General features: G+C 37.4%; 1 protein-coding gene and 1 long non-coding RNA gene across 3 annotated transcripts in view; one reads left to right on the top strand and one right to left on the bottom strand.

Annotated features, from left to right (window-relative positions):
* LOC129049666 (uncharacterized) overlaps positions 1 to 3,935 on the top strand; it is a 35,221-nt gene extending 31,286 nt beyond the window's left edge. Inside the window, exons 4-5 of one of the 2 annotated variants that reach the window (XR_008512914.1) lie at positions 877 to 1,142; positions 3,429 to 3,935. This is a non-coding gene — a long non-coding RNA (uncharacterized LOC129049666). Of the gene's footprint in view, positions 1 to 876; positions 1,688 to 3,428 lie in introns of both variants that reach the window. The other variant, XR_008512915.1, reaches the window with a different exon arrangement.
* Positions 1 to 19,602, bottom strand: part of HS6ST3 (heparan sulfate 6-O-sulfotransferase 3) — a 757,823-nt gene that overhangs the window by 423,515 nt on the left and 314,706 nt on the right. The window lies entirely within an intron of this gene.

Raw genomic sequence — 19,602 nt, 5'->3', positions numbered from 1 at the left:
GGAATGAATGCATGAATCTGAGTAATTGAGTGAAAGTTCACGAATGAATGGGCATTTTGATTTAAAGTAAAATACCCGAATTAGAATGAAGAGGGGACCCTCATTCTTAAGGAGAAAAGAGTTTGTAGCTTCATGGATTCTGTCTAGATTACTACTTTCCAAAAACCTGGAAAACCTTGGTAGAAATATATGAGCTCCTGAAAAATAAGAAAAAAAAGGCTTTGCATGTGTTCTATTCCCCACTGATGATTTTAATTTCAATTATATATTTATTTCATTTTAGTGCTCTTACCATAAAATATTTAGGTTTCCTTTAATGTCCATATTTAAAAGTATATTACTTGTGATGTTTTGATAGTATTACATAAGCTAGGTGGTAGGACTTGATGCTTAAGAAAGCAAGTCAAAAGGAGAAAACTTATTTTAAAAGTAAAAGATAAATGGGAGAATCTATTTTTTATTATTGCCTTTGGCTAGTTTCTTGATTCCTTCCTATCCAGTGCTTGGTTACCTTGGATTTAATTCCACAAGTATACACATACCTCATTTACAGGAGAGGAGTGGGGAATGATGGGTGAATGGGTGCATTCCTACAAACAGCAGCTCTAACAGAATTAGTTCTAATGCAATTCACATGACATGAAGTCAACAAATTATCATACCCATGGAGACACATCACATAGTGGCAATTGCTCCTTCATCCTTCTCAAAATCTCTTGAAATTCTGATACACCTTCTGCAATATTTCTTCCAGACATCATTCTTAACTGTTGAACACCCTGCCCAGTCTGTTGTGATACATATGTGCCATGCCTTGTGTCAAGGATCTTCTACCAAGTCCTAGTTTCCTGATAAATATTGTCCTCTATTTTCTAGAACACCACTTGGAGAACTCTGAAGCTGCTATAAAACTCACACTGCAACATCAAAAGGATTCTCCTGTTTTGCAGAAATGCTCACCAAAATATAAAATATATGACAAAAGAGAGGCCACCGAAGACCAAACTACACATGTTGCAGAACCCACTCAACTCAGAATAGCTCAGTGGCTCACTGCCTGAGAGTTTGCAATGCGATGTGCTAAGCAGTCTGGCCAGGACAGACTGCCATCGCTCTTACTGGCTGAGAGTGCATGACAAAAAGTATATCTTAACACTGTGCTGTAATTTTGTTTTAATTACAAAAAGACTTCTAAGATAAATAGTGTTAAAATGAATCAGTGTTATTCAGGGAAGCATGAAACGTGCAATATATTCAGAAGGAGGTGATAATTATTTCATGAATGATAAAACAAATTATGTAAAGATATGAAAAAGCTAAATTGTGGAGAAAATGAGCCAAGGCATGAAAACATGCATTCTTTCAATAAACATTTACTTATCTACATGCCAAATATCTAAATTTATAAACTGGACATGTAAAGATGAAAAGACAGTGTTCTTGACCTCAAAGAGCTCACAGTGTAGCATGGAAAATAGATATGCAAACAAACAATATGTGTACTGTTTTATCAGAGTCGTTTCCCAAATACTATGGAAACATGGAGACAGAAGGCATTGAATTCTTCTTGGTGAGTTAGGAACACCTTTACTAGTGATTACTAAGATAGAACCTCAGAGATGAATGCAGGTCATTGGGCAAATCAAGCACATAGGGCCTCTAGGCAGAAGCAACACCATGAGCCAAGGTGAGAAGAAAAATGGCACATTCAGGTGACTACATGTCATTTGAGTATTGCAGAGGTCAGATCATAAAAGACCTATGTACCATGCTCAGGAGGAGCTTGGTTTTTACCTTGAGTAAAAGGAAAGCTATTGAAATATTCTAAGTAAGTGAATATTATAATCAGATTTGCAATGCAACTTCAGCAGATTGTAAAGCACTGCAGATCCTTTCCCTTCCCTGAAGATTTGGGGCATTGACAATAACTAAATTTCTCCACAGGAAGAGAGGAAGTCATTAATGAATTGGTGACAAAACAATTTACGAATCTCTTCTTTTTTAACTGTGGTACCAAAGATAAGCCTATTTTTACAGTGAACTATACAAAGGGACTTTTTGTGCAACAGCCCAAACAATTTTAATAATTCAATGATAAATATTGAATATTTATTATTTGTTAATATTGATGTTAACATTTGTTATTAGCTTTAATATGCAACTCTGATTTCTACCTGTAAGTAACCTCCAGAGGAGGCATCATAACTGGGGTCTAATATTGGTCAGGAACTCTCAATAAAGCATCACAGAGAGTAAATTATTTGTGGCTGCATTTTCATAAGAGTAGAAGAAAAACAAAGGTTCAACTGCATGAAAGGTGGTAATGGAGTAGGAAAAAAGGTCAAACTGGAGCTAAGAAAACCATGGTTTAGAAGACATTCTCATTCACTAACCACGTGAACTCAGCAAATGGTTCACACTTTCTTTATTTCACTCCATTCAGGCAATATAAAAATAACTATACTATTCCTTGTCTATGCAGAAATGTTTCAAAACCAAATGAAATCATGCTTATAAGTAAAACGCACCAAATATCCATTGATACAGCATTTGTGGTCTAGAGGTTGAGGAACTGCTCATCATATCAATGCACATAACAGAAGATGATGTAAAAAGGACAAACATGGGCACTATGAGGATGAAACAGTTATAAACTTGATACTAGTACATGTTTGACCATCAATTATCGGCTATGTTTCAATATTTAAAATGTGTATTTGTGCTCTAAAGTTAGATATTCCCCCAAGTATTCACCAAACTAGCAAAATAAGCAAAATAAATTTTTCAAATAAAAATTCCTCATCCACCAAGTCTAAGTGATATGTTATAGTACATTCAGCAAGTATATCATGAATCTGACAAAGAAACAGGACCACATAAAGGATGTAGGGAGAGTGAGGAGAATAAAGAAGAGGAGGATGCATAAAGATCTCCAGAAAAGCAGGCATAACACAGGAGCCCTTCCAAACACAAACATTTGACTTTTTTTCTTCAAAGATGTACCGTAATCCCCTCATATAAACCCAGGTACTCACCAGGGACTCCCAGCACTCTTTCCCCCTGCCCAGCCAGAATGAAGCTGGTTAGAGCACAAAGTGTCAGCACAGGTAGATACCAACTGAGTTGTTTGCTGCTGTTGACTGGAAAACTTAAGGAAAACCTGCAGCAAGAAGGGAAGCAGTCCAAAGGAAACCTAAGCTATGACTATGAGGTTGTACCCCAAACTTATATACAGGATTTTTATGAATGAGAGCGTAACTCTTTCATTATGGGGTTAAATTGTGTCCCCTCAAAAGACATGAGGAAGCCCTATCCCTTAGTACTTGTGAATATGGCCTTATTTGGAAATAGAGTCTTTGCAGATGCAATCAATTTAAGATGAGATCATTGGAGCAGGCCCTAAAGCAATACAACTGGTGTCCTTATAGGAAGAGGGAAATGCCATGTGGACACAGACACACGAGGAGAAGACGACTAGGCATGATGGAGGCAGAGACTGGAGTGATGCATTCACAGCCAAAGAAGGCCAAAGACTGCCAGCAAAACACCAGAAGCTAGAAGAGTCAAGGAAAGCTTCTCACTACAGGTTTTAGAGGGAGCATGGCCTATGACACCTTGACTTTGGACTTCTAGCCTCCAGAACTATAGACAATAAACTGTTGTTTTAGGCCACCCAGTTTGTGGTACTTTGTTATGGCAGCCCTAGAAAACAAAACAAATATACTCTTTTATACAAATTTATCTGCCTACCTCTCTATCTATCCATCCATCTATCTGCCTCCATTTATCTATCTATCATCAAAACATCATGCCAAGCAGAGCTGATGCCTTTGCAAATACCACATATCATAACCCATCTTTTCTCTGTCTAGGCTCAATCAGATGCAAAATGGTCACATTTTCTCTTTTGTTTTGTTCTATAAATGGCCATTCTATTTTCCCCCTACACTTTTATGCAGCTTCAGTATTAAGGTCTCTTCCTGTGCCAGAGTCTTGAAGGATAGTTTCACATTAAAACGGAAAAGGAACTCATAATTAGTGATTTACATTTGTTGACTAATTACATTTTAACTGAAAAGCATTCACACTAAATTGTTACAACTGAATATTTTTATGATCTTTTCCTTGCCTCTATAATTACAGAATGAAAGGCTTTTCTCCGCAATAAAGGCATTTTAGGCATCCGCCTATTCAATTGACACTAGAAAAAAAGTCTGACTTAGAATCTGTAAAAAGCCTCAAGACAGTTAATCAATCAAGAAGGCATTTATCGGGGCGTTTCATGCCCCTGGTGCTGAGCTTTAGACTTCCAAAGATGCAGACATGGGTCAGAACCCTCCTGCCTTGAAAGGACAGCCAGTTGGCTGAGAGGGTTTGATCTTGAGGAGGCTAAGGCCGGCAGGTTTCTGAAGTGTGGAATGACCCAGTGAAGCCTGGAGTTAGAGCCGAGAAGCAAGAACCTGGCACAAAACAGAGAGCGTGGCCCTGCTACCGCCTGGTAGAGCTCAGACAGCTTGTTTTCTTGTTTTTGCACACCGTTACTGCCGGCCTCCTCTCTTCCAACATTTCCTCTCCAGCTCAGTATTTGCAGCACCTGGGACATGGCCAGTTACAAGGCATGGTGGTTGATTGAAGCATTAAACCATTTGCATCTCTTATGGCACCTACCAGGTTATAGGCAGAAAAGGAAGAAAGAGGAGGTCAGATTGCTGAGCTACCACTTAAGGCTTCCCTGCCTGGAGCCAAAAATGCCATTTCCAGGCTTTGGATTGCAACTCATCCAAAGATAAAGCTCAGAACTCACTGAGAAAGACAGAAGGCACAATTTAACATATATCATATATACAGTCAATCCTCAATTTGCAGATTCTGTATCTGCAAAATCGCCTACTTGCTAAAATCGTTCGTAATGCCAAAGCCAATATTCAGAGAACTTTTGCGGTCATTCATACTGCATGTTCAATGTGGCAAATAATTTGAGCTGTTCCCAAAGGAGGTGGAACAAGGCTACTCTCCACCCTCTTGTTTCAGTTCTCATGCTGCAAACAAGTGTTTTTTTCATGGTCTATTTAGTGCCATGTGTTTTGCATTTCTGTGCTTTTTGTTGGTGATTTCACTATCTAAAATGGGCTCAAGCACCATGCTGACAGGATGCCTGGTAGTCCTAAGCACAAGAAGGCTGAGATATGCTTTGTGAAGAAAATACATGTGTCAGATGAGTTTTGTTCAGGCATGAGTTATAATGTCATGGCAGTGTTAATGAATTGACAATACATATTAAATAAACACAAGTGGAAATGTCCATGTGTGTTATTCAACAGAAACATACATAAAACAAGGATATATATCAATTCATTGATGAAAATACTGACTGGAGGCTTGCAGGAATCTAAACCTGTATTGCCTCTGAAAGTAATTAGTATTAATTCAGCTTTCACAGCAACTTTATAGAACATCGTTACCGTGAATAATGAGGATAGACTATTATGTATATGTGTGTGTGAAATAGGCTATATATACACACACGCATATATAAATATATAGGTACATGTATATATAGTTAAATGTTTATTTACATGTATATATGTGTGTGTATATATGTACACACACACACACACACACACACACATATATATGCTATTTTTTTCACCATGCTGGGCCCTCTATAGATAATGGTAAACCAAACAGATATGGCTTTACCCCTCATAGACATCCAAGTCTAGTAAAGAAGTAAAAGATTAATTAGCAAACCCCTTTGGGGTGCTACATTGACAGCCATATTCTCTAATCAGCTTAATCAGTAGTAAAACTTCATGTTTTTATCATCACTGTTTAATTCCTCTCTCTCTCTCGGCTGGCTATGAAGAAGAGTAGGGCAAGGAAGAAGAGTGTTGCATTAGAATGTAAGCTCATGAAGGCAGAGATTTTTGTTTTGCTCTAAACCTCCAGCTCCTTGCACAGGTACCTTGTACATGGCATTCGGTAAATGAATCAATTTATTGGTTCACTAAACACACCAACAGCTGGTACCTCCAAGAAAAAAAGAAGAGAAGCAAACTGCAAAATAAAATTCCGAAGCATATCCACTTATCTGATAATTCTTCCAATGTCCCTTGCTAAGAATTTCCGAACGTGTGCTGGCAGCGTAAAAGTTACCCCATGCTGGCCAGGCACGGTGGCTCACACCTGTAATCCCAGCACTTCAGGAGGCAGAGGCGGGCGGATCACGAGGTCTGGAGATCGAGACCATCCTGGCTAACATGGTGAAACCCTGTCTCAAAAAAATACAAAAAATTAGCCAGGCGTGGTGGCAGGCACCTGTAGTCCCAGCTACTCAGGAGGCTGAGGCAAGAGAATGGCGTGAACCTGAGAGGCAGAGCTTGCAGTGAGCCGAGATCGTGCCACTGCACTCCAGCCTGGGCAACAGAGCGAGACTCCGTCTCAAAAAAAAAAAAAGTTACCCCATGCCTCTGCTGATAAGCAAGCAGGCAAGCCCTTGAAGGGACAGTGGAAATTGGTGAAAGAGCTTTCAAAAAAAAAAAAAAATACACTTACACTTTACAGTTCTAAAGAAGGATTCTTTTTTGTAACTACCTAATACCTTTATGCTCTCCAATCAATCAATTTATTGAGTTCAGTCATTCAATAAATTTGGTGTGAACAACCAGCAAACAAAAATGTTTTCAGCATTCCAGAGATGATCAATAATAGCCATAGGTTGTTTTTGTTGCTGTTTTTAATCCTAACCCTATGCTTAGTGATTGCAAAATTTATACCATTCCAGGTATGAATCTTAGTATTAGACTAATGGGATATTACCCATTCCAAGTCTGCAAGTGATTAAGACACTTAAAACGAAAAATATTTTTTTCAATTGACTGCAAATATATTTTAATGCATGCATCCAAAGATATTGGCAACACCAATTGGATGAGAAGAGGCAGTTTGGCCAGGTGCCATTTTGCCACTAACTAAAAAAGCTAAGGACTGCTCTGAAAATCTCCTAAATAAAAAAGCAATCTAGTTTCTGGCAAGGAGATCAGCAATGGCCATTTCATATAAATGAATCTGTCATGATTTCATTTGTGCACAAGCTCGATCATCCAAAATAGCAGAAACAGCAGGCTGTGGTGTGGCTTTTCTTTATCTCTTTTTGATAGACTGCTTCTCCTTTTCCTTCCCCAAATGATGACTGCCACCGATGAAAAACAGTTCCGTGGAATTGCAAGAAAATTATTCTCAGTTTTAATAGTCAACTAACTTACCGAAGAGAAATTGTACCTCTTATTTTGTTAGTGCTTTACAGATTTCGAACACAAGATCAAGTACAAATATGATCCTCCCTTTATATATCTTCATCAAAATAAGATAAGTGGAGTATGACAGGCTATAAAATACGTTCTTTGCTTATTGGTGTGCCCACCTGTTCCAGATCATTTGCAGGGCTGCCAGTAACAGAAGGAAGTGGCATAAATGAAACATGTCCCCTTTTTTTTTCCCAGTAAGATTCTCTTGCAAGATCCACAGAGAACATCAGCCGTTATTTTCTAAAGCCAATCAAAGGTCTTCCGTGCCACTGTGCACATCTAGACACCTGTGCAAGCTGGTCTTATTCCCCCCATCTCTGGCTATCCCAGTCATGAGGTGCCTAAGCTGCTTCATTAAGCAGAACCAGCAAAAACAGCGTTCAAAATGGTGTGCCTTTCAATCCAAATAAAAAAAAGCACTTTTTTTTTTTTTTTTCCAAAGGCAATGAAAATTGTCGTAGCTTAGCAAGAAGATAATGGAAGTGCATCACTGGGCTGTGAGAGGCTTTAGAGTTGTATTATGCTGTGTCCTTTTATCAGCACGACTTGGGGCTCCTCATGGATTCCTGCGATTTCACTGGCAACTGAGTAAGATGACTCTACCTCCCGCCCTCTCCTCATAGGTTCCCACCCCCTCCGTACAGAACTTCATGTTCCCAGACAACTTCCCTCAGGAGCTGTAATTTTCTGATTAATGTTACACTGTGAGAAGATTCAAAATGGTTGAACAGGTCACCCCATTCCCCAAAGAACCATAACTGCAAGGCAGTAATGTCCAAGCATGAATTTTCTCAGTTACGTGTAAAATATCCTATTTTTAAAGCTACATTTCTGAGTAATTAATATAACTATAGGAGCTAAGTAAGAAAAATAAAACATGTTGAATTCTTTTAAAATGATCTCACTTTTTGAAGAGAAGGGCTTAATTTCTTGCACGAATATCAAGAGTTCTGAGAAAGGCTCCATCCTTTCTTATAAAATATGCCACTTTTTGACTCTGAAACTGTCAATTTTGTACAAAATGAAAAGAAGCCCATATTTATTCAGCAAGATGTCACACTATGTTTAGAAAGAGTATTAGAACATGAATCAAGGCTGGGAGTGGTGGCTCACACCTGTAATCCCTGCACTTTGGGAGGCCAAGGTGGGCAGATCACCTGAGGTCAGGAGTTCTAAACCAGCCTGGCCAACATGGTAAAACTCTGTCTCTACTAAAAATACAGAATTAGCCAGGCATGGTGGCAGGTGCCTGTAATCCCAGCTACTCAGGAGGCTGAGGCAGGAGAATCACTTGAACCCAGGAGGCAGAAGTTGCAGTGAGCCGAGATTGCACCACTGCACTCCAGCCTAGGTAACAAGAGCAAAACTCTGTCACACAAAAAAAGAAAGAAAGAAAAATGAATCAGGAAATTTGGGTTGAAGGTGATATCACACAAACCTAGCTAATATTTGGCTTTGGGTAAATGTACCTCTTTGGACCTCATATTTTGCATATACAAATTAAAAGGTCAGACTAAATTCAATTATTCTAATTGGCTGAGGGATAATATGAATAATATCATTTCTTAATTGCTTTATTTAACACTTAGTAAACCACAATGAAATGAATTTTCTCTCTGAAGGCCTGGCCTAGGTGAAATTTTTATTCTTTTAAAATAGATCTCCTTAATACACACTATCAAAATACCCTATTTCTTAAAGGCTTCACTAACCAAGGCCATTAGCTGAGAACTTAAGAACTGTAACAAAGTCAGCAAAACTCACCATGTAGGTTTAAAGAACATTGAAAGGCTTTCTCTCATTTTCAACTTTGTCATTTCTGAAAGGAATTTGGCTATTGTCCAGTTTAATTTATGTAACACTTTGTTCCTTGTGTTTAACATAATTGCAAACATGAAATGCATTCAGAATTGAAACCTAAGCGCTAACAATCTATTTTTCATCTCACCAAAAACTATAGGAAGAAAGGAATTCCACCACGGATTTTGAGGTCAAATGCTAAATAGCAGCAGCAATCAAAGGTATTTACAGGACAATTATATTAGGTGTCATCAGGTTCCAGACTGATGATGTTTGTAAATTCAGAGATAGGTTTAGATCCAAAACACAAATCATAATCATTATCACATGATAGGCATTCAAGCCTTAAATGTCCATCAGATATGTTATTCTCACAACCGTAGCTATTTATAAGCAAATTCAAGACGGATCTGGCAAGTAAAACAAAACATGTAGTGAATACCTGAATGCTGTTGAAATTGAATAGTGAAGACTTCTTCTAAAAATTGTTTTGCTTCAGTATCCTCTATAAATTCTCAAGCTTAATATTTTGCAAAATTAATCATTTGAAAATTCTTAACTAATTTGCATTGGTTTTCTATTTCTTCTACTCCCAATTTCTTTTCTGACCATATGTTTACTGAAATATCTTCACTCCAAAACTGTACTAGTTATTTTCTGCTCATTCTAAAGTTAAAATAATTTGCTTTAGTCTGTTCAATTTTATACTGCTTATACCCATTCACTTTATTTCCAGATTATTTTAAGTGTTCAAGGTACTGTTACTCACAAACTTAAGAAACAATCTATCTAATCAATAAATAATAATCATGGCAATATGAAACATTATCAAGTCTGAAGCTGCTATCTCAAAATCCAATTAAAAGAACAATGTCATGTGATAATGAGAGTGAAATACAGAAAGCATCCCTTCAAAAAGGCAATTCAAGCAGGAATGTGCTCACATAGCAGGTGTCTGTGGTGCTTGATGGGCATGCTCTCAGGCCTGAAACAAAGGCAGTCCATTTTTACTCTTGGGAGTAGATAGAAAGTAACAGAGGAAGAAGGGGATTTGAGAAAAAGTGGAAAGAAGGGACACCACACAAAGGTCCCTTTATATTGCATTCTTTCTTCTTTCTCTTTCTTCAATTGTTCATTCAATAAATATTGATTACTCACTATTCCTAAGGCTTATATATATTTTTATATATAAATATATATACAATATACTATACATGCAAACATGTATTCTAACAGGGAAATTTGTGGGTTTTAATTGAATTTATTTCCTTTAAAACCTTTTCATTTCAAATTGAGTTGGAGATGTTTCTACTGAGTGCCTACAAAGTACTGGAAGAAAGAGGTCGAGCAGAAACCATCCAATACTTTCCTCACTGATCTCTGTGGTTTCGACATTCTCTTATGATGGAAATTCTCTCTCTTCTGGCTCTATAACAGCACATACTCTTGATTCTTCTCTTAGCTCTCTGTCCACTGTGCCTGACAATTTCTACCCAAGAATCTTCTTAATCCATCTTGATCTAATGGATTAAGAATAAGATGGATCATGGCATCCAAATGGCAATGTTTCTCAGAATTATATCATCCCATCCTCTTTTCTTTACGAAAACTCTCCCTAGAATGTGTTCTCCTTCCCACTCTTGACTTAGAATCTTTATCTCTGATCTTGATCATCTTCCTGGGCCCCAAAGACAGTTTCAGTCCTCTGCTGGACTTCTCCTCTAAGAAATACCAGGCACAGCCAGGCGCAGTGGCTCTCGCCTGTAATCCCAGCACTTTGGGAGGCCAAGGTGGACAGATCACAAGGTCAAGAGATCGAGACCATCCTGGCCAACATGGTGAAACCCCGTCTCTACTAAAAATGCAAAAATTAGCTGGGCGTGGTGGCACGTGCCTGTAGTCCCAGCTACTTAGGAGGCTGAGGCAGGAGAATCACTTGAACCCAGGAGGCAGAGGTTGCAATGAGCCAAGATCGCACCACTGCACTCCAGCCTGGCTACAGAGCGAGAATTCATCTCAAAAAAAAAAAAAGAAAAGAAAAAGTAAAGAAAAGAAATACCAAGCATACCACCTTCCTCTGTTTCCTAATCTGCTTCTCCTTCTAATTTCCTGTTTGTATCAAGTGCTTCCTCATTCCCCTGGTGACTCAACCCTAAAACTTCAAGTCATTACAGATTTCTTCCTATCGCTCACTCTCCCTAATCATCTATCATTTAGTTCTGTTGTTCCTACCTCCCTTTTATATTTCAGATCCATCTTCTGTCCATCCCTCATTGACACTTCCTTTGTTCACGTCTTTACTATTTCTCATTTGAATATCTGCAATATCTAACTAATTGCCCTGCCTCTAATCAGGTTTCCCACCAATCTGTTCTCTAGCTTGATAATGGATGGTCTTTCTAAAACACAAATCTGTTTTTTACACAAAACCCCTATCCTGTAAGCCTATTTTGGTTTCCATGTCTTGCAAGATGAAGTCTTGGCTCAACACAGGAATTGGACCTTTTTCACTTCTTTGCCTCATCTAGTACTATTTCCCCAAAACCTCGTTTAGCTCTCCTCCCACCAAAATGTTTGTATTACCAGAATTTGCCATGTTATCTCACCCATCTCAACCTTTGTAAATATCTTTCCTTTGTTTGGAATGTTCTCATTTCAGCCTATGTAAGCCCCAAAATATTTCCCATGAGAACTCTCTGGCTCCTCCGTGCGGCTTTGATGCTCTCTCCTCTACAGCCACCTGTTCCCAGGCTGCCAATGTGGGCCCTGGAGAAGCAGTTTCCTCGCTGGTCAAGATCACTCAGCAGCCATCATGATGGAATGGAGAACTGTGGGGGTGGCTGAGAGGTATTCCTTTCCTCTCCAAACGAAATCTTTCTCTTTTATTCATTAAATCCTAAAATTGATCTAAATCTTCCACACATAAATCATTTTGAATATATATTTTGACCGTCCCAAAATAACTTGAACCCTAGGTGGTCTTCACTGGTTGCTTTTTTCACCCAAATTTCACCAATAATGGTCTGTGGGGCTGTGATGGTGAGGTCAAAGAACTTTAACCTGGAAATTTACCAACCTCATTCCTGGCTATGAGCTCCAGGGTTAACATATAATTTAAAGCTGTGTAGCAAAGCATTCTCTCATTATTTTTAAAGATTTCCATTTTATTACTTCTAAAGTGTAGGGAATTTGGAAAATATACCTTTCATAACGTAACTAGAGTTAGACACCATGATTGGCATTTAGATGTATTTGCTTCCAGTCTTGTTATTTATCTGTATTCCAATTTTGACAAAGTGATATTCTCTGCATAAGTGTTGTTTATTTAAAACAATGCTACTAGATGCTTTCTGTATCATTAAATACTATATTTAAATATGGCTAACTAATATTACATTGGATGCAACTGGAATAATTTGGCTAACAATAATTATGGTTAACAAACCATATTTTTATACTACCCTATTACAGACATTTACTTTTTTTCAATGTTTCACTCTTGGGGGTAGCACTCCAACAAATACTCAAACAGTATATTAGAGTGGTATTGTTGTTGTTTTCACAATTTCTCACCAGGACAAAGTATTTTTTTTAATTCATATCAGCTTGATAGATAATATAAGATATCTCATTATGGCTTTACTTCTTATTTCTTTGAATATCAGTGAGGCTATACATGCTTGTTGTCAATTGTATTTCCTTAGAAAATTGCTTGTTCATTTCCTCTGCCTATTTTAATTACATAATTTGTATTTTTCCTATTGATTTATAAAAACTTCATTATTATATTATTATTATTATATTATATAACATTATATCATGGATCTTAACCTTTTGATCTGTATTGTCTAAGTGTTCTACAGAGTTTGCCATTTGCTTTTCAACTTTGTGCGTAGCGTCTTGATTCTTTTGCTTTATGGAAGCTGTAAATATTTATGTAGTCAAAACTATCATTATTTTCATTGTTGTTCCTTTCACGATTTTTTATATAGAATGTCTTTCTCCATATGAATGTGAGGAAAATATTATCCTTATAGTACTTTTATTATTTCTTTTTATTTTATTTAACTCTGTAATCCACCTGGCATTTATACTGGTATACTGCTCGGGGTAGGAATATAACTTTTTTCCCACTAAAATTTACTTCAATCTCACTTATTGACTAAATCTTTCTTTTTGAGCTTGCTTTTAAGACCACGCTTCATAAGATGTTTTATATGGTGTAACATATCTTTTTAGGGGTTTTCTGTTTGTGGCTCATTTTCAGGCCTTACTGATTTTGTGGCCTTGAATTAGTCAGTTCACTTCTTGGTGTCTAATTCCATAATCTGCAAAATAGATAGATCTGCTTGCAGACTGCTTTAAGATTAGAGATGATTCATATGACATGCTTATCATAGCACATGGAAAGTTAGAAGCACTCAATAAATAGAAGTTCCTATTTATTTATTGTATTGACTGATATCTTCTGCCAGCATCACAATAACAAACACATTTTGAAACTTAGCATACAACCTGACACTCAGCCCTGGGAAAACTCTTGCATGTTTACTTCCAACATAGGCCTCATTATCAACACTCTTCCCACCCAGGAGTCATAAGTTTAACAAATATTTCAGCACCTACCATGTGTAAGGCATTGTAGGGAATAAGAAGATAAATGACAAATAGCAGCATTATACAGAATTTCTCTAATCCCAGCTTGCTTCTGCTGTGCACAATATAAATGAAATATTTTTTATTCAACCAAATATTCATTAGCCCTTGCTATATGACTGGACACAGAGCTACTGGCTATCAGCATGGAGTAGCATGCTACTATTTTGTCCAGGATTCTTATACAAATTTGATCCTGCACATGCCAGATATGGACAAATATCACACATTTGGGGAATTTGCTGAGATAATATCCCTTCAATATCCAGCCAAATACCTTCTTTCAATATCCAGCCAAATACCTTCTCTTTCATGAAGTCTTCCCTACTTTCTCCATTAGAGGTTATTACTGTTTACTCAGAATCCCTTGGGTGTTTCCATTCATTTCTTTTTTTCTAATAATTCAAATGGCACATTCCTCTGGGCTCCCAGAACATTTGCACGATGTTCGATTACAGTATTTTCTTTTCTTTTTGAGACGGAGTCTCACTCTGTCACCCAAGCTGGAGTGAAGTGGCACCATCTCGGCTCACTGCAACCTCTGCCTCCCAGGTTCAAGCGATCCTCCCTGCCTCAGCCTCCTGAGTAGCTGGGATTACAGGCCCCCACTACCACGCCTGGCTAATTTTTGTATTTTTAGTAGAGACGAGGTTTTACCATGTTGGCCAGGCTAGTCTCAAACTCCTGACCTCAGGTGATCCACCTGCCTCGGTCTCCCAAAGTGCTGAGATTACAGGCATGAGCCACCAGGCCTGACCAGATTAGCATATTTTTGTCTTGCTTCTGTGTTTATCTGTATGCCTACCTGTCACTCACCCCGATCTGACTTCTTCTCAGGATCAGAGCTACATCTTCTTTCTCTTTGTATTCCTGGCAAACACACTGCCTATTCAATAACAAATATATGAAAATGATGCTCATCTTCTATTTTCATTTATTATATGTTAGTTAAGTAAAGCTACCGTATTGTAGCTTATATTTTAGCTACATATCTGTGCAATGTGCTCCAGTTTGGAGAATATTTTTCATGCATTTTTGTGAGCCATTGCCACTGGACTCGTATGTTGCACTATATTAACGCACCATCTACTTTGAAATATGAATATTGGGGGAGGGGAATGGATCATACTTTCCATTATCAGTATTAAAAATAATGCAGGCCGGGCGTGGTGGCTCATACTTGTAATCCCAGCACTTTGGAAGGTCGAGAGGGGGCGGATCACGAGGTCAAGAGATTGAGACCATCCTGGCCAACATGATGAAACCCCAACTCTACTAAAAATGCAAAAATTAGCTGGGCATGGTGGCACACGCATGTAGTCCTAGCTACTCAGGAGGCTGAGGCAGGAGAATTGCTTGAACCCAGGGGCGGAGGTTGCAGTGAGCCGAGATCGTGCCACTGCACTCTAGCCTGGCAACAGAGCAAGACTCTGTCTCAAAATAATAATAATAATAATAATGCCAAAAATCCTGAATATTATCAATATGGGAGTTTGGAGTTGTAACCAAATCTTCCCTGAATCCTGAGCCTTGACATTTTATTTAACTTCTAAGATTTTTATTATTTCCATCATTTACTTAACAATCTTTTTCTATCCTTTTCTTTTAGCATTTCCCTCGTTATTTTACTTAAAATTATTCTCAAACTTTTCAAATATTCAAGTCTTACTTCCCCATCTATAATTGATTGTAATGTAAATTCTTCACGGACAAGGACAATTTCATATTCTGCTTTATATGTCCCACAGCACCCAGCACAGTGCTTTGATCTTGCTAGGTTATCAAAATCTTATCTACTGATTTAAGTAATCAGCACTTCACTGAGGGACACATTTAAGAAAGTATCAATGTGAATACAACCTATCCAACCAGGTGAACACCTATTGAGCCCCTAATATGTGCCCAATATTAGGCATATCACATGGTCTTGCCCATTTAATCATCACAACTCTACAAGTTAGATACTATTATTATCCCCGTTTCACCAGTGAAAGAACCAAGACTTAGAAAGTTAAACAGGGAATGAATGGCTTAGCACAGATAAGACCCCAGTCTATCCAAGAGCCAAGTTTAAGGTCTTAACTAATAATTGTACTGCCTGAAGAGGTATATAAGGATGTAAGAATCATTGACCACTGAAGAGATGAATTATGGTTTATATAAGATCAAACTGATAGAAACTTTATAAATAGCTCTCACCTTTTGAACTTAAAATTTTGCAAAGAATACTTTAAGTTTCAACATTAACAGATTATTGCATTAAGTTTTAATATTAACAAATACATTCATTTCAAAGATATTCCCAGGATTTAAAGTCAAATCCCATAAAATGATATAACTTTTTATAAATCACTGCATTATAAGATGTTAATACAAATATCTAGAAGCTGAATTGTAGAATGACTATCAGGATGCAATGTCCATTAAAAACATAAAATTATATTCCAAATGTACAGTTGTATATGTACCTTGTCTACAAAAAAATGTTTAATAAAAGTTGATCAAATGGGTCATTATGGAAAGAGAACACAGGGGACTTCCTATACATTTTTGTCTGACACATATGAACTGTGTCAGATCAAAATCTCCTTAGAGTAACTTCTGACAGAAGACAGAATACCTGATATAAACCTCTATCTAACTTAAAGATCTGCAGTCTCCCTACCCCTATTTAAGCCACACTGTGCTTAAATGAGTTGCCACTGTTGCTCTTTTACATTTTACAATTCTTGTTACCTAAAAAGAACACTAACTGCATTTTTAGAAATCAAGCCATTCCAAGAAAAATTGAGAATAAATATAGCGCAATTCCTACCTTGCTGTTAGATTTGTCTAAGCTGAACAGCTCCCTGGTTGTGAAATGCAAATGATAGCTAAAACATTCTGCTAATTCCATAGTTTCAATACAAGATGAATACACACAGCACTTCAGTGTTCTAGTTTATAGCTAATGAATAGCACTGGTATTTTCACAGCCATGAAAACAAACCAAGTACTGTAATTTTATGACACTAAGCAAAATGCACAAAAATAGGTAATGGTTGTACTCACTAGTATTTGAGAACAAAGAAATCGGTACCACTGAGCCTAAGAATTATGGTATAAGTCTTATATTCTCTTCAAAGTGTTAGTTGAATGATTTTACATTGTTTTCATAATTAAGGAGCTGTCATAATTATGTGTGTGATAGCAGAATAATGTCTGAATAAAAATATAAAACTGATTAGAAAATGCTGAGACTGTAATTAAACTGAACTAATCCAAAATACATAAAACATTTTAATTTCATTAGTATTCCAGATCCTTAAACAGTTGTGGTACCTAGCATAAAAAGATTACACATTTCAAGGAAACTACATTAATCACACAGCTGAAAAGTGAATTAGAGTAAAAAGCATTCTCCAAAGTCTTAACGGAAAAAGGTGAGAATTTTATTTCCTATTGTTCTAACTTTCCAAATCTCTGAATTTCCCTTTCTTGTGGGAGAGGGGAGGGGAGCAAATTGGCTCAAAACTCACCTCTGAAATTTTATGAATTTGAATGACTCCTTAAAAAGAAACCAAAGACCACACCAAAGGCACTTGCAAGGAAATGTAAACAATCCTCCGAAATCTACTGTTCTCGCAAACCTGTCCCTTTTTGCACTGGCAGGCCTTTTGCACCAAGGGAAACAATCATTCCAAAGATTCTTGCTCTGCTATGCCATAGGTAATCTTTTTGCATAAGAAGGGAATTTTACATCAGCAAAAAACGTAGAAAATATAGGATGCGCTTAATATTTAAGAAAAAGCGTTTGTAGCACTCTATCAAGAAAGATCATTATTCAATACCCATGTCAGATAGAAAGCTCCTGAATCTGATTTTATTCCATTCACTGATATTCCTTGTGTACCTATGAGAAATAAGGCGTGGTGTTAGATGCAGAAGGTACAAAAATGAACAGATAAGGACCTTTCCTTCCAGGCCTTCCCATCAATCATGACCAAACATGGTAATATCATATTTCCATAAGTAGCAATATATTCATATTGTTCAACCTGCCACAAAATTAACATTTGTTAACATTAAATAGGCTAACAAATGAAAAATTTACATGTCTATATGAACTAAGTTCTCAAATATTTGTACAAATGATGGCATATACGGACATAAAATACAGAACTAACTCTAAACTTGAGGAAAAGAAAAAATATACATGCAAACTTTGGCTACTCGTGATCCCCTGCTGTATTAGTCTGTTTTCATGCTGCTGATAAACACATACCCAAGACTGGACAATTTACAAAAGAAAGAGGTTTAATTGGACTCACAGCTCCACTTGGCTGGGAAAGCCTCACAATCATGGCGGGAGGCAAGGAGGAGAAAGTCACATCTTAATGTGGATGGCGGCAGGCAAAGGGAGAACTTGTGCAGAGAAACTCCCGTTTTTAAAACCATCAGATCTCGTGAGACTCATTCACTATCACCAGAACAACGCAGGAAAGATCTGCCCCCATAATTCAATCACTTCCCACTGGGTTCCTCCCATTATATGTGGCTATTGTGGGAGTTAAAATTCAAGATGAGATTTGGGTGGGGACACAGCCAAACCATATCACCTGCCCTTGCGTTTCTTTGGATTTCTAGCACAGAATTCTATTATCGGATCTAATTTCCCCCAGCTCACCACTGTCCTCTGATTTACTGTAGGTTAGTGTGAAGTTTTTGCTGTTTTTAAGGTACTGACCTTTTGCCAGCTTCTTGGCTTATTGGCCCTATTTGATGCTCTACAACTCCCAGACTTTTCCTTCCAAACTTTCCTTCCTATATTGCTCTACAAAATGTCTTCTATTCCTCTCCTGCCATGACCCTCACTCTAACATTATTCCCTAATCCTTCATCACAATGACAGGTGAGAGTCTGCAACAAAAGGTTCAGAAATATGTCAGCCCACTCTTTAAAATGTTAAGTAATTTTGCTCCCTGTCATCAGGTAGAGAGGAATATTCAGCCAGGTCTTTCCAGGACAGGAGCTGCCTCTTGAGAATACATTAGGCTCTTTAGGCAACTACCTTAACAATTTTGGGTCATACAGTATTGCACTAAATTGTTTCCTAGGGGCATATAAGGCACTGAACATCCTCCAAAGAAATCCATCTTATTCCTAGGAATAGTGGGCTTTTTTTCTCCAAAAATAAAATGTGATTTAAAATGAATTAACTGGGGGATAAATTCCCCAGTCTTTCACACGGGATTTGGAAAAATGGTTGAGTGTTAAAACGTATGGACTTTTATAAATGTTTTATAATTGCAACTCCTCTCACATGAACAACAGATGCTAAAAGAAATCACTATTCTACAGAAACAGTTCATTTTAAAATAAATCAATTAGAAGACATTACTAAAGACAAATAAAAATATGGAGACATTTCTCATTTATATTCAAAGCTAAGGATTAGGAGAACAACCCAATTACTCATCCAATCTGCCCATTTAAGCACCTGTCAACTAAAGGGATTAATATGCCTTATGTTTATGGAATTAGGGGCAGCTCTGTCACAGTCTTTGCCTGAGAACCATTAACAAACACATTTTCTAAGTATGTATTAACATTTCTTAGCTGTCACTACTGTAATGACCCTGATACATGCTAATGAAAGCATTGAAGTTTCACAGCTATATTGTTGTACATAGAAGATGGAGCCTTCCCCCAACCTGTCCCCCGAAAACATACAGTTGCTCTCCTCCACCTAAGGAAACAAATAGTTTCTTCAAATAACCAATTCATAAAAGCTAATTATTCTCACAGGGATTTTTTTTTTCTTCTTGAAGAGACAAATTAAAACAAGTATAGGAAGGAA

The sequence above is a fragment of the Pongo abelii genome, chromosome 14 (genome assembly GCF_028885655.2).
Source record: "Pongo abelii isolate AG06213 chromosome 14, NHGRI_mPonAbe1-v2.0_pri, whole genome shotgun sequence".
Taxonomy (NCBI): Eukaryota; Metazoa; Chordata; class Mammalia; order Primates; family Hominidae; genus Pongo; species Pongo abelii.
This window is presented reverse-complemented; position numbering and strand designations above follow the sequence as displayed.